General features: G+C 27.6%; 1 pseudogene; it reads right to left on the reverse strand.

Moving 5' to 3' along the window:
- Positions 1-9,891: 9,891 nt before the first annotated feature.
- Positions 9,892-10,489, reverse strand: LOC132933713 (uncharacterized; annotated as a pseudogene).
- Between the last annotated feature and the right edge of the window lie 5,487 nt (positions 10,490-15,976).

A 15,976-nucleotide genomic window follows, 5' to 3' on the forward strand; every position in this document is an offset into this window, starting at 1 on the left:
TGACTAAAAAAAATTAACTTATCAAATATACATTTTTTTATTAAAAAGATTTTCTTAATTAACCTAACCTATGGGGGGGGGGGGGGGGGGGTGGGGTGCAACTTCACACACGCGAACTGGCAAGTTCCAATTTCGTGTGGTTAGTTTTTATATTACTGTCATATTAGAGTAAATTGATTAGTTATAAAACACCATGACGCTACTGGTAGATGCGCTCTGCTCTGGTTTGCCAGTACCTACCGTATAATATAATATTACAGGTATAGATTATTACGGTGGTATCCAATACGTCAAAGTTCAGTGTTGTACTAATAAAATATATATTACAAACGCACGCATACAGTGATGTGTTAAGGTGTAATGGCACACATATTATTTTGCTGCATCATACCCCATAATATAGAAAAAAATATATTTAAATAATACATACTTCGTCATATTTTTTCACATCGTTTATGTCAGGTTTTTTGGTAGGCTCAGAATTGGATTTCATAACAATAATTAACTAAAATAAAATTATTAACTTTTAAAATAGGTAGGTACATTGTACATGATTATTCGTAATAATATAATATACTCAAAAGTTCAATTCTCAAAACAAAACCTGTTTAAAAAATCAACGTAAATAAATAGTAACAACATTTCATCAATCATCAAAAACAATAATAATAATTTTTTATGAAAAAAAATGTATTATTATACAAACTAAGAGTATTAATCAATATTGTACACTTATTATATATTATGTATAAAGGCATTTAATATACTTACCTACTACATTTACTATTTACGTCTATTGTCTATTTCTGACACGTAAATTAGTGTTAGCCCAGATTTAGTGTTCATTTCATGAAATCTCTGAGCATATTATATTAATTGGAAATATTTATATTTAAGTGGTACATAAAGTATAGTAATTACTAATTAATAGTGACAGGTGAATTAATAATAAGTAGTTATTCGTATAAGTCTTTACCACTACTGAAGGCGCAAAAAACGTTTGAAATTTAGGAATTTTGCGTTTTTTTTCGCTTTTTAGATTATACCTAATTTTACTGTTTTTGAAGACATTATTTTGAAATATCAAAGACAATTAAATTTGATAATTAATAGGTAATATTATTATCAATTGTCAAATAGTGATGATGTAAATAATATGTATTTGTTGTGCGACAAAATTACAACCAACTAATAATATAATATAGTAATAATTCCGTTATTTGTAAACAATTTTTAAAAATTAATTAATTATTCATCATGACTGGATATTGAGGAATTGCGTGATTCCGTCGTATCTAAGTATGATATTAAGGATAACTTTTTACTGTTAATAGTGATGATACATATTATTACTACAATAACTGTACGTAGGTACAGTAATATCTTCGTCCATTGAGTCTCGACTGCTGTTCATTGTAATCATTCAATCTGATCAAAAATATATATTATACATATAATACTTATATCTTATAACATTTAATTCATATAACATTATTAATCGTTGATAAAAAAATTAATTTATTACGAAAATAAAGAAAAATGTATAAAAAAGCAGTATACGAACCTAATCGGAGGCAAACGCCTCTGTATGCATATAAATAAAAAATAATATTATAAGCAAGCACTATCAGATAATATTTCCGAAATTGTAAGTGTGTGTGAAATGGCTGACACTGTTTTTTCAACAAATATGAATGCCAGTTATAATAAGAGAGATAAAATATTCATTTATTATTACTTAAATGTAAGAAATTATCTGTACACAAGGTTATTATTTATTACAGATAAATTTACCACTAAAGAATGATCAAGTGATTATGTGATCGGCAAAAAAGAGAAAATTATTAAAACAGACAGAGGGAAGTAAGTGAATGCCAAAATAATAATAGTACATTTCATCAGTAAATTCAGCTGTCCTTACAAAAGATGTCATAATTGAAACGGATATTTAATACTGATAAATTAATATATAAATTAGAAAATAAAAGAGACTAAAATCGTTGGCTCACCGAAAAACGTTGATATTTTGTTAGTTGCAATTATACAGGTGTATCGTTGCTTTTATAGTAATGATGGTACGTATATTATGTAGCGTGTGCTTATTGTATATACCTTAGGACCTCTCGTCGATAATGCGAATAATACATTTCACACCTAATTTAAAAATAAAGACGCAAGTGATTACAATTAGTAGCCAAATATTTTAAGGTATTTTACCTAAATTGAATTGGTATATTATTCATTAAATTTTATAATTTTGTTCAAAATAATATAGCAATATTCCAAAGGTATCTACAATATTCATAATAAACAAATATAGGTAAAAAAAAATATATATAGGTATATAAGTAAACGTATGCAAGTATATTATTATATGTAAGTAGGTACCTATACCGTGTGTCCGCGGAAACAGGGTACACTTTACCACTCATTACCCTGTAAATATTTTTCAATTCTGTTTGCGGGACATTAAACTAGACTAATGTATCGTAAATTTCTATTACTTACAATGTTTTTAACTCGTGTATCTTGCGCATGCGCAATAAAACTTACATTTTTTTAAATGGCAACCTGTAATTTAAATACCATATTCGAGTTCACCGATTTTTTTTAAGCCATTTTGATGTATCAACTTGTGTCCTAAACCCAAGATTGACTAAACTAGAGCTAAGTAGAATTAAAAAAATTTAAAAATTTAATTTAATAAATTTTTTTTTCTAACTGTATGTACTTATTTTTTTATTCTAAACACCATGAAACAAACAATCAAAATTATTATTATTAAACTAATTAACTATTTACTATTGACACATGACTCTGATAATGAGTTCCATAATACCTAATATAAAAATAGCTAATGACATTTTAATAGTTATAGGTAGATTACAAAACTAGAAACACCAATGCTCTTTATTATTTTAATAGATGGGTACTTAATTATAATTCTGATGGAAACAAAAATACACTTCTTCTCTTTTGGTTTCAGCCAATTAAGACCATATGCAGTTTCATAATGTGTAATAATAAAATAAGATAAATAGTAAATAGTTAATTAGTTTAATAATAATAATTTTGATTGTTTGTTTCATGGTGTTTAGAATGAAAAAATAAGTACATACAGTTAGAAAAAAAAATTAATTAAATTAAATTTTTAAATTTTTTTAATTCTACTTAGCTCTAGTTTAGTCAATCTTGGGTTTAGGACACAAGTTGATACATCAAAATGGCTTAAAAAAAATCGGTGAACTCGAATATGGTATTTAAATTACAGGTTGCCATTTAAAAAAATGTATGTTTTATTGCGCATGCGCAAGATACACGAGTTAAAAACATTGTAAGTCATAGAAATTTACGATACATTAGTCTAGTTTAATGTCCCGCAAACAGAATTGAAAAATATTTACAGGGTAATGAGTGGTAAAGTGTACCCTGTTTCCGCGGACACACGGTATATAATAGCAGCTATAGTTTCCTTTTATTTTTATCTTAAAAATAAAGGCTTGAGAGTTGAGAAATGCTTGGCCGCATTATTTTCTTTACAAGGTTATATGTACAGGTTGTTCAAAATTTCATGTGACAGCATCTGCTGTTACATGCAATTTGTAACACTCTGTATAAGAACACATTCAAATTGCGTGTCAATATAATTGCATTTTCATTGTGAATATAGGTAGTAGGTATTAGCGCATTGAGTATAGATACTATAGTATAAAAACTATATATGTATTATGTTTATATATATAAGTATATATACTCAATAGTATTAGGTTTATTAATATATTTTCACCAAAAATAACGATTAGGTATAACTATAGACTAGGTACCAGGTATCTAGCTACGATTTTTATTATATTGTGACTTAGGTATGTATTAATTATGAGCCATTCCTAATCGGTACAATACTATACATTGATAATATAATATGAATTAGAATTTTCTTTGAAAATTTTACAGCTGAAAAATTGGAATAAAATAATAAATAATTGTTGATTTTTAGTAGATGGTACTTCCTGGATTTTACATTAGTATGAAAAAATAGTTTAATTTTACAAATTGAGTATCTCCATTCAATTAAATTGTGTTGCTTTTTGTATAATTGTTGTCAAATATCTTAAATACGGTCACAAAAATTACATAATTAAAATTTTTTATACAACTATTATAATGTAAAGTCAATAATTATGATAGACACAAATACGTTGAACCCATTTTCATGCTGGTCTATTATACTGGATGTCATTTTAGCTATGTAAATACTTAGTGTAACTAAGAAAATATGCTGTAAGTACCTATATATAGCTATATCCATGACATATTAATATATTATATATACCTACTGCTTTATTCTCAAGGTAATCGGAAAAAAATTCACAGGAAAAAAATCCCCGGAAAGAAAATTCAAAATCCACAATGCAAATACTTATATATAGGTAATTTTTTGGGTGACCTATATTGTATGAATAACTATTAAATGATACTTTAATTTTATAGTAAAATCTAAAGAAATGTGTTACATATAAAGTCGTCGAAATTACCTCCCACTAAATATAAATAATTGCGGTGTTATTACTTTTTTCGTCTTGATAATGTTATAAGTTATGACTCATAACTAATAACATTTTCAAGAGATCGGATTTATATGCACTTAAAATCTTGAAAAGTAGATGATCCTATGCTCTATAATTTCATCAAAATAATAAAAATTATAAAAATGTATTAAAAACTGAAAAAACAAATAAAAGTAACAGTTTATAAAAATAAACTGTTATATTTAATCTATAATATGGTGATATTCTGCCATACTGGTGTACATATATTTAACTGTTGTAACACAAACTGATGAATTCAAAAAATAATAATACTAAAATAAAAAATAAAAAATAATTGCATATAGTTTATTAACAGAATAATGTTATGTATTCAAACTAGAACTTAAATAATTCAGCCTTTTGAATTCAAAAAATATATAATATTAAAAAAAATTGACTGCATATAGTTTAACAACAGAATAATATTATGAATTGAAATAACTTAAACTTAAATAATTCAGCCCTATGAACTCAAAAAAAAAATAATAATAACAAGTTTTAAATAATAGAAATAACAATTTTTTTGTTATCTATTAGATTTTTATAGAATATTCAAATTTGAACCCAATATGGCAATATGTTACAAAAACATGTTTATTACACAAAATATTCTTTAACCTTAAAATATTTTTTTTTTATGCGCTAAAATATTGTATATCAGTTCATAAGTTAATGAATCCAAATTAGAGCTGCATACTCTCAGTAAAGATATTATGTAAAAACATAAAAAACTGTTCTCTATAGTTATGACTTTTATTATAAAATTGATAATCAAGTTAAAAAATCATTTAAGATATTAGGATTCATAAACAGGAATACGATTAAATTTATAAATATTAACTCAATTATAATATAATATAATTTAATTTCAGTATAATATTTGGCAAATTGAGATTCAACTTACTGTACTTTTAATTTTTTGTTACCAAAAAAGGGTAACCTATCCGTTTATGAATAAATATTTATATAGCAATATCATATAATATATGTACCTATAAATCAGTATTATACAGGGCGGATTGACCAGGTGTGCTAGTATGCCGTAGATGAACCGGACCGCCGGTGGCTCATGAACATTAATTGACGATATTAAGAAGGCTGGGCAAGTCAACTATTTTTTTTACTTGTTAAGTTAAGTTAATACAGAAAAATGTGGGTAAGTGGATATCGCTCTGCTGTACAGTAGGTTACAATATGGTATTAAATTTGAATTCAATTATATAATATCATTGTTGAGAGTTGAGAAATGCTTGGCCGCATTATTTTCTTTACAAGGTTATATGTACAGGTTGTTCCAAATTTCATGTGACAGCATCTGCTGTTACATGTAATTTGTAACACTCTGTATAGGAACACATTCAAATTGCGTGTTAATATAATTGCATTTTCATTGTGAATATAGGTAGTAGGTATTAGCGCATTGAGTATAGATACTATAGTATATATACTATATATGTATTATGTTTATATATATAAGTATATATACTCAATAGTATTAGGTTTATTAATATATTTTCACCAAAAATAACGATTAGGTATAACTATAGACTAGGTACCAGGTATCTAGCTACGATTTTTATTATATTGTGACTTAGGTATGTATTAATTATGAGCCATTCCTAATCGGTACAATACTATACATTGATAATATTATATGAATTAGAATTTTCTTTGAAAATTTTACAGCTGAAAAATTGGAATAAAATAATAAATAATTGTTGATTTTTAGTAGATGGTACTTCCTGGATTTTACATTAGTATGAAAAAATAGTTTAATTTTACAAATTGAGTATCTCCATTCAATTAAATTGTGTTGTTTTTTGTATAATTGTTGTCAAATATCTTAAATACGGTCACAAAAATTACATAATTAAAATTTTTTATACAACTATTATAATGTAAAGTCAATAATTATGATAGACACAAATACGTTGAACCCATTTTCATGCTGGTCTATTATACTATTTATACTGGATGTCATTTTAGCTATGTAAATACTTAGTGTAACTAAGAAAATATGCTGTAAGTACCTATATATAGCTATATCCATGACATATTAATATATTATATACCTACTGCTTTATTCTCAAGGTAATCGGAAAAAAATTCACAGGAAAAAAATCCCCGGAAAGAAAATTCAAAATCCCCAAAGCAAATACTTATATATAGGTAATTGCACATCTAAAAATTCTCATAACTCACTTTAAAATTAAAAAATAATATAAACCCTATGATATTGCCTAGATAATAATCTTAATTTTAAATTTGATAAGAAGTAAATTCACTCCAGTGGCGTATATAGAAATAATTTTTTGGGTGGGCTATTTTGTATGATTAACTATGAAATGATACTTTAATTTTACAGTAAAATCTAAAGAAATGTGTTACTTATATAGTCGTCGAAATTACCTCCCACTAAATATAAACAATTGCGGTGTTATTACTTTTTTCGTCTTGATAATGTTATAAGTTATGACTCGTAACTAATAACATTATCCAGAGATCGGATTTATATGCACTGAAAATCTTGAAAAGAAGATGCTGCTATGCTCTATAATTTCATCAAAATAATAAAAATCATAAAAATGAATTAAAAACTGAAAAAACAAATAAAAGTAACAGTTTATAAAAATAAAATATGAACTCATTTATAATATAATATTATTTAATTTCAGTATAATATTTGGCAAATTGAGATTCAACTTACTGTACTCTTAATTTTTTTGTTACCAAAAAAGGGTAACTTATCTGTTTATGAATAAATATTTATTTAGCAATATCATATAATATATGTACCTATTTATCAGTATTATACAGGGCGGATTGACCAGGTGTGCTAGTATTAAGACGATATTAACAAGGCTGGGCAAGTCAACTATTTTTTTACTTGTTAAGTTAAGTTGATACAGAAAAATGTGGGTAAGTGGATATCGCTCTGCTGTACAGTAAGTTACAATATGGTATTCATTTTGAATTCAATTATATAATATCATTGTATACACGAGAAATGATTCTGAGTGAAGACGGTATGTCAGCCTATAATATTATTATATTTATTTTATATTATTTTATGATATTATTGTGATTAAAGTAATTCATTTTAATATTAGGCATTAGATCTATTACAGCAGTGGCGCCGAACACGGTATAAAGGTGTGACAGCGGTAACACCTTTTTAAGGGGTAGGTCGTGGGTGGGTAGGCGTAGGTACCATACTACTGTTAGGTGTCACTTATGCAATACAAAAATAGTAATACCTAATAGTATATTAACATTGTATATAGTAATAGCCACAAATTAAGATATCTTGTGTACAGTTAGTATGTTTGTATTCTATTAGTAATACAATAAGCGGATAAGGTATATAAATAACATGCAGGACGGTCTCGGTGACCTGTGCATTCGCTGTTGTATCTTTCTATTTTGTCATAATAGTTTCATTTAATTTACTATTGATAACAACCGACTATCAGCACCCAGCGATAACTGGAAAAGTTTATGTCCATGATAAAACAGTTTTTTTATTATACGTTTATTTGATAAATTTTATCAAAATATTCTTTTATTTTACTCCTATTACTACTACTTGAATAATATTTATAGTGCTTACTTTATTTGTTAAAGTTGAGTTGAATCTACTATTCTAATCCTATACCTTAATATATGTGTTTCAAATTGCTGCATTTGATTCAAGAAATAAAACTTTGTTTCTTAGAAGTCATGTAATGAATTAATTTGATTCAGTAATAATATTCACTATTTCACTGTATCTTTTGTGAAAGTTAAATTATAAAATGTATTAGTAGGCACTAGCCACTAGGTAGGTACGAGGTACCTAAATAATATTTAATCATAAATGTAATAAACAATTAATTTAGTATTTGCCTGTACCCTAATTTTAAATAAATAAATAAATGTATAATATAAAGTAACTATTAATTATATAAGTAAAATATAACATAACTGCAATTTAAAATTAATTTAAATTCAACAGTTATGAGTAATTTGAGTTTTGAAGTTGTGAGATTGCAATTTTTAACCTTTGCGGCCTATACTGCAGCTTTGATTTTTTGGGGGCTAGCAATTTTTTTTTTTTTTTTTGGGGGGGGGGGGGTCTTTAACACTCACGAAAATATACCTTTGGGTAGGTGGGTGTGTGTCATAATGAAATGTTGTCACACCTTTATTTTGGCGATCCGGCGCCACTGTATTACAGTTACAGTTGTATTAGTATCTATTTCATTTATTTTTTTTTTTTTATTCAAACAATAGGTAACTATTTTGAAAGTAATATTAACAGTCGATGGTAAATTGTGTACTAATTTGTATTCAATTAATTTTAAAAACGCGTAATGGTAAAACGGCAGTAGACGAAAAAATAATATGTGTAAGTTCACAGCTCCACAGAAAAAAGTATGAAAACTAGAATGTGAAAAATAATTTTCGAAGACACATGACACAGTCGAGAATCGACAAACAATATTTTGTTTCTGACTTAATGTTCACTAATCAACTATAAAAAATAAAAATCTATTATGGCCCGCACTTATTGGTTGGTTTACCTATACTAATAATATAAAGAGGATTGTTTGTATTGAATAGGCTCCAAAACTACTGAACTGATTTAAATGAAATTTGGTAGGTACATAGATAGTTTAGACACTGAGAAAAGCATAGGCTACTTTTTAATACTAAAAAGTATACGTGGTACATATTATCCACGATAAAAATAAAAAAATTGTATAAGCACGACTTATATTTTTAATAATTATTTCTATAATCTAATGTATAGCATAAAGTATATATTAAACAATTTGTATTGGGCGAAAAGCGAATTACGACCATTCTGAATAAATTGAGTATTTATTATTTTCTATAGATATATATTCTACAATATAGACTTGTAGCGGTCACCAACTGGTGTATACCACAGCCCACATCCGGACCTCCAACGGTAGGGAGACACCATTTCCAATCTGTTTTTCACATTTTTTTTTCCCAAAAGTTCTTTTTCTCAATACCATTTTTCCCAAAACTTCTTTTTCTCAATAGGTACTATTTTTCCCAAAAATTCCTTTTCACAATATTATTTAAAAAAAATTATATTTCCCCCAATACAAAATTCAATACAAAAAAAAATGATTTAAGTATTGAAATTTTAAATTATGACCAATGGCCGTGAGGTATGCAATAATATCATTGTTATTAACAAATTCGTCATATTTAGAAACAATATTATAAATTCGTTCCTCTGTTTTTAGTTGTAACTTATTACGACATTTCCTTATTTTTTGTCCTAGATTCAGTTGTCGTAACATGCACTCAGTGTCAGCTTGTTCTTTTCCAAGTTCATTAAAAAATGTGTATACGCTAGGATGTTGTCGTCCAACAACCACTTGGAACCGATTATGCCAGCTTTCTGACAAATTATTTGTTCTTGCCAATCGTTGGAGTACTGTATGGTACTGGTTCCACAGTTTTGGGGGGAATCTGGGTTCAGTTCCTTTTCTCCGACCTCTGGCTTGCCTCCCACGGATGTAATTTATCTACATTAAATATTTAAGTTATACTTAAAATTTAAAATTTGAATATTATATTATGTATATTAAAAAATAATTTACCTCAAAATATTCTGCAATTGGCATATACTCGTCTGGTACTTGTTCTAATAAAACATCAAACGTTTCGACAACTTTTTCTGGCGGCACAAACGGTAAAGCACCGGTCATCTGAGCTGTGATCTTAATGTTGCGATTTTCTGGATCATTATATTGACTTTGTAACCCTTCTGCCTGTATACGACGATAAAGACTTTGACAAAGATGAAATAAACAAGTATGTATTTCAACTCCAATTGTTTTAATCGTCGCATTTATAATTGATTGTTCAAAATCAGTCATCACAAATTGTGGTTTTACAATATTTATTCCAAATTTTTGTGCCTCTGAAAGTATAACTTCATATACTTTTGAATACGCTGCTTCTTCTTTTGACTCTAGTAACGCGTACACCAACGGAAGTCCAATAATTTGATCAGTTCCATTTGTTGTCTGTGTGGTGGGTCCTAGTGTGGTAAATAATTGAAAAAATATTATTGGAACAACTTTAAATGTTCCGTCAACAAACCAGGTAGGGCTGTTCATTAACATTTTCAAATTTTCTTTTGTTGCAAAAATTATTATTCTTCCACATGTTAACTGATAATCAATCTCTTCAAATGAATCGTATAACAAAAATTGCTCTCCTGCTATAGTTTGTCTAAACTGAATTGGTAATTTATGCAGTTCGTTCATACTTCGAGGGTTCGACGGCATATTGATTACACGTTGTCGTGTTATTGCCTTTCTTATATTTTGACGCTCAGGAATTTCTGCTAAAATTCCAGCTGGTAATTGTTGCAATTCTGTTCTCAAGATTTGTGCAGGGGGTGCTTCAGGATGTTCACTTGCTTTTCTTTTTATATCTGTCATAACTTTTAAGGCATAAACTTCTTCTAAATTCGGTGCGTGGTCATGTATAGAACTTTGAGGGCCTTTATGGATTATTATATTTTGTCCAGAATTACTCGTTATAGCCCGAGCAGAGCATTCACTTTTTTTACGACAACACCAATAAAATCGACCTTCGTTTTCCGAATGTTTGTAGTAGAGATATCCATCAACATGAAGAAGCTTTCCTCTTCCATTAGAATTTATAATTTCGGCCATAATTCTAATGAATACGCTTGGTTGTATAAATACGATTTAATGAACAAAAAATTCAAGTTAATCTACGAAAAATTACACGTTTGGCAACAACTGTCAAAATGAAACTAAACAAGGTATAAATAAGACATTCGATAATCAATATTGAACGGATAAACTTAATCACGCAACAAATGGATCGAACGGCAATTGGGCGCATGCGTTATTTTGACGCATACAATAGGTATTTTGAAGTTTATGATATTTATAATCTATAGATACTGTATAGGTATAAAAAATGTATAGTTGAACGGCAAACGGTAATAAAGATAAAGATGAAATGTGTACCATTTAGGGAAGTACGATATAGGTATAGGGATATACAGATATATGGATCATGGATGTATATAGTCCGATTAAGCAGTGATAGGCACCGAGCACCTACCTAAAATGCGTATACGTATCATAGCATCTATCATCATATAAGTAATACAAATAACGATGTGGTAATGCCGATCAGCACGATAAATATAAATCAAATAAATCAAATTGCCGATTTCGTATATTCGGCAACAATGTTGTTTTTTTTTTTTTGGAAAAATATTAAACTTGTAAAAATATATTGGGAAAATGTTTTTATGGTAAATATTGAAATTGGAAAAAATGGATTGGTCATATAACATTTGGGAATAGTAAAAATTGGGAAAAATTGACATTTTGACTGAATGTTTATAATTGCATTTCCTATACACCATAACATTTTCCAAATATTGTGAGCTGTTTACGGACATTGTCAAGTCTAATTTATAAACCAACCTTTTTTTTAGGTTTTTTAATTCTTTAAATATTAATAAAATTTACTTCTTGAGTAAAAAAGCTAGAAAATTTGATAGAAGGCTCCTAGGTTATTGTTTCAAAGGCAGATGAAAAAAATTAAAAATCCTTAGTCACAGTTTTTATTTATAAGCATTTAAAGTTCAAATACGAAATACAAAATACGTCTATATTTAATAATTATTTTGAAGTTAAAAATTTATAAAATATTCACCTTTCATATCTAAGGATTGAATATTTAAAACAAGCTTCCACGTACATGTTATATAATATAAATTACTTTATTCACAATAAACTCATCATTTGTCATATCATATAGTCTTCGCTCAGAATCTTTTTTCTTTTATGTAAGAAATTACCACATAAATATTGTTATTATTATTATTATTATTATTATTGTTTTTGTTGTTGGTTATTTTTAATTTCGACTAGTGTCAGAGGAGCTGCCCATGGAAGTCCACCAAAAACAATAAATGTTGTGCGAGTGGTCGCCAAGGCCTTCGATTCATGTTGCTTTGCCATTTGGCTTTATTATAACATTTTATGGTTTTTATGTAAAAATACAGTTACTGCTTCCAAGACCCCAGGGCCCAGAGTCTACACAAAACCAAACATCATCAAAGCTGCGCCCGAGTTCTTGTCAAGTGAAAAAAGGTTAATTGTAAACTGCGCCCGGGTAAAATTTTAAAAACCAATAGTTAACAAATGGATTTGCCCCAAGTTAAATCAAAGTAGTACCTAAAATTAATATTTATTTCACTAAGGTAAAAGTAGTGTTCTACATTTTTAAAGATATAACCATTATTTATAAGTATTTTAATTTATGACACCCATAGGGGAAAATTGGTTTTTCACCGGGAAATCTTTTGGTACAAATTATGAAATTAGTGGTCCTACAAATCAGTAAACATTATGATACAATTAATGGTGCAAGAAAAATGTAGGAAAACTAATTTGGTGAGATTTCGGGTGCCGGGGAAACGTTTTTCTGGGACCCGTAAAGGGAAACTAGTTTTTCCCCGAGAAATCTTTTGGTACAAATTATGAAATTAGTGGTACAAATCGGTACAAATTATGATACAATTAATGGTGCAGGAAAAATGTGGATTTTTAAACATTGTAGTGCCAGGGAAACTCACCTCATTTAATTTAACTCACCCTAATAATCATTTACAATTAACACATAGATCCTGATTGGCTATGAAAAAATAAGAAATTGCCCAAATGTTGTCCCTTAAATAATGACCCTAGCGAGGCCCCTTAAAATTGATTTTTATCGGCTTAAAGAGCGTTTCACGTCAACCGAGGTTAATTTCAGCTCGTTATTTTGCATAATATCTTTTGCTTTTGCATAGAAATTGCATTATCCGAATCAAGATTTGAAATAACGTCTTAACTTTTTTCAAATTTTTATTGTTTGAATAGTATTTAACTGCTGCTAACCACGTATCCCACTGTGTAATGATTAGCTCCGGAAGATGGCATAAATTAGGATATAACTCCTTCAATTTTAGTACTCTACAAGGAGCTTTAAGGAATACTTTTACGTCGATTAAGTCAAAAAATCGATAAATATTATTAAATTATTTTAGGTAGGTTAGCTAACATGTTAAATATTGTCTATTATTATATCATATAACATAAATAAGAAATTATATTCAATAATGCGAAACTCATGTGTTGTCTCTGTCTTACACACGTATGACATTATGACATAGACAAAACGCGTTTACGCAGTTTGAGTATAACAAGCTCAATATTTTGGTGTTATATTAAAATTAAAATATGGGTCACTGCAATGGATTGTGTTAAATCTGAATTCAATGATATATTATAATTGTATAAGAAAAAAGATTCTGAGCGAAGACTATGATATAACAAATGATATTATTATTGTGAATAAAGTAATTTATATTATATAACATGTACGTGGAAGCTTGTTTTAAATTTTCAATCCTTAGATATAAAAGTTGAACATTTTATAAATTTTTAACTTAAAAATCTCAATTTAAATGCTTACAAAAAAAATTGTGCCTATGTATTTTTCATATTTTTCAACTGTTATTGTATTTATATATCAGGAGCTTGTCTAAATTTTTCACGTTTTTTAGCTAAACAAATACAATTTTATATATATTTATAAAAAAAGGTGAGGAATAATATTCAAAAGCGTGTTATTTCATGACATAGTGATAAATGATAATAATTACGCATACATGGAAATTACGTAAAACTAAGTGCATACGTCGCGACGTACGTAAATAAATATATATAATATAGAAGTGTAAAAATTTGATTATTTAAATATTGAAGTATGTAATTATAGGAATACAAAATAAGTGAGTACATTTTGTCTTGAAAAAAATATATAGATAAATTAAAGTGAATGGAAATAGGAAAAAATATTTGTTTTTTATGATATTAATTAAAAAGAGTTATCTTTGAATAAGGATTCAGATAGTTCAAACGTTGAAAGTAATAATTTTACGAAAGATTCGATTTTATGAGTAATTAACCGAAAATAATAAATACCTAATAATAGTCAATAGTGTAATAATTGACGCAGTCTTCAAATTACGTAAATATACGCGCTGTACCGCGTTGTTCGTCAGCAAACATAAATGCGTAAATACGAAAATAAAAATTAACTATTAAGATACTAATGAATTTATAAAAATACGTGATAGAGGAAGTAAAAACATTTTTCTTTTTAAAGAATAGATAAATAAAATAAAGTTAAATAAACAAAGATAATAACAATTTTAAATTTTATTTTGAAAAAGTGTATGATAAAAAGTAAATAGTATTTAATCGATGAATAAAGCATCAGAGGACTCACAAGTCGAAGGAAATAGTTCTACGGACAATAATATAGACGATAATACAACTGAGAAATTAAGTCTACACGTAGGTGAAAACGAAAAATCGAACGCGAATGTAGAAAATAGAGAGTCTATAAAAGAAGAATTATTAATCGATTTAATTATATCAAAAGTAGTTGAATGTTCACAAAATTTTAATAGGGAGGAATATCTAAGTGCGATTATGGAAGAAGAATCATTAAATAAAACTATTACACATAAAAGTAATTCGAGACGAAGACAGTTTGGGAGAACGGGTTCTAGGTCTGATCCCGGCGTAGTACATATACAATTAGAAAAAATAATTAGAAAACGGGGGACAAAAACAATAATTAAAATGGATATAGATAAAGCCATTTGTATTATACCAGTGTGTACCGGTAAGAAAAATATATCGGAATTTATCAATACATGCGAAGTCGCATTGGCAAACATACCAGATGTAGACAAACCACTTTTGTTGAAAATAATAAATTCTAAATTGTCGGAAAACGCGTTAAAAGTGTGTAAATACAGAGAATTGAATTCTTGGGAAAATTTAAAGTCAATTTTACAAGGGGCATTTGAACATAAAACTTCAGAAAGAGCTTTAACATTAGAACTAAATACAGCGCGAATGAATGAAGGAGAAAGCTTGGAAAAATGTATTAGTAGAATTGAGGAGATATATTATAAACTCAGTAATGCAAATACCGTGGGATTATCGGAAACTGAAATAAGAACTAGGTAATAGTATGTATTAAAAATGACATGAAAGAATATTACGACAACAGAGATAAAAGAAACGAAAAAAAAAATATATATAGAAAAAGAGTTATAAGTCACAAATAATTAGTTAATAATATAAATAAAATAAAGAATAAACACTAAAGTAATGATTATTGATAGCACGTAGTATATAAATATAATATAAATAATAATGTGGAAATTAATAATTGAAGTAGTAATAAGTGAAATGAAGACAAATCAATTTTGTAAATGATAAAAGTCGACGTGGGATATGAACGAT

Source organism: Metopolophium dirhodum, chromosome 1, assembly GCF_019925205.1.
Source record: "Metopolophium dirhodum isolate CAU chromosome 1, ASM1992520v1, whole genome shotgun sequence".
Lineage (NCBI taxonomy): Eukaryota > Metazoa > Arthropoda > Insecta > Hemiptera > Aphididae > Metopolophium > Metopolophium dirhodum.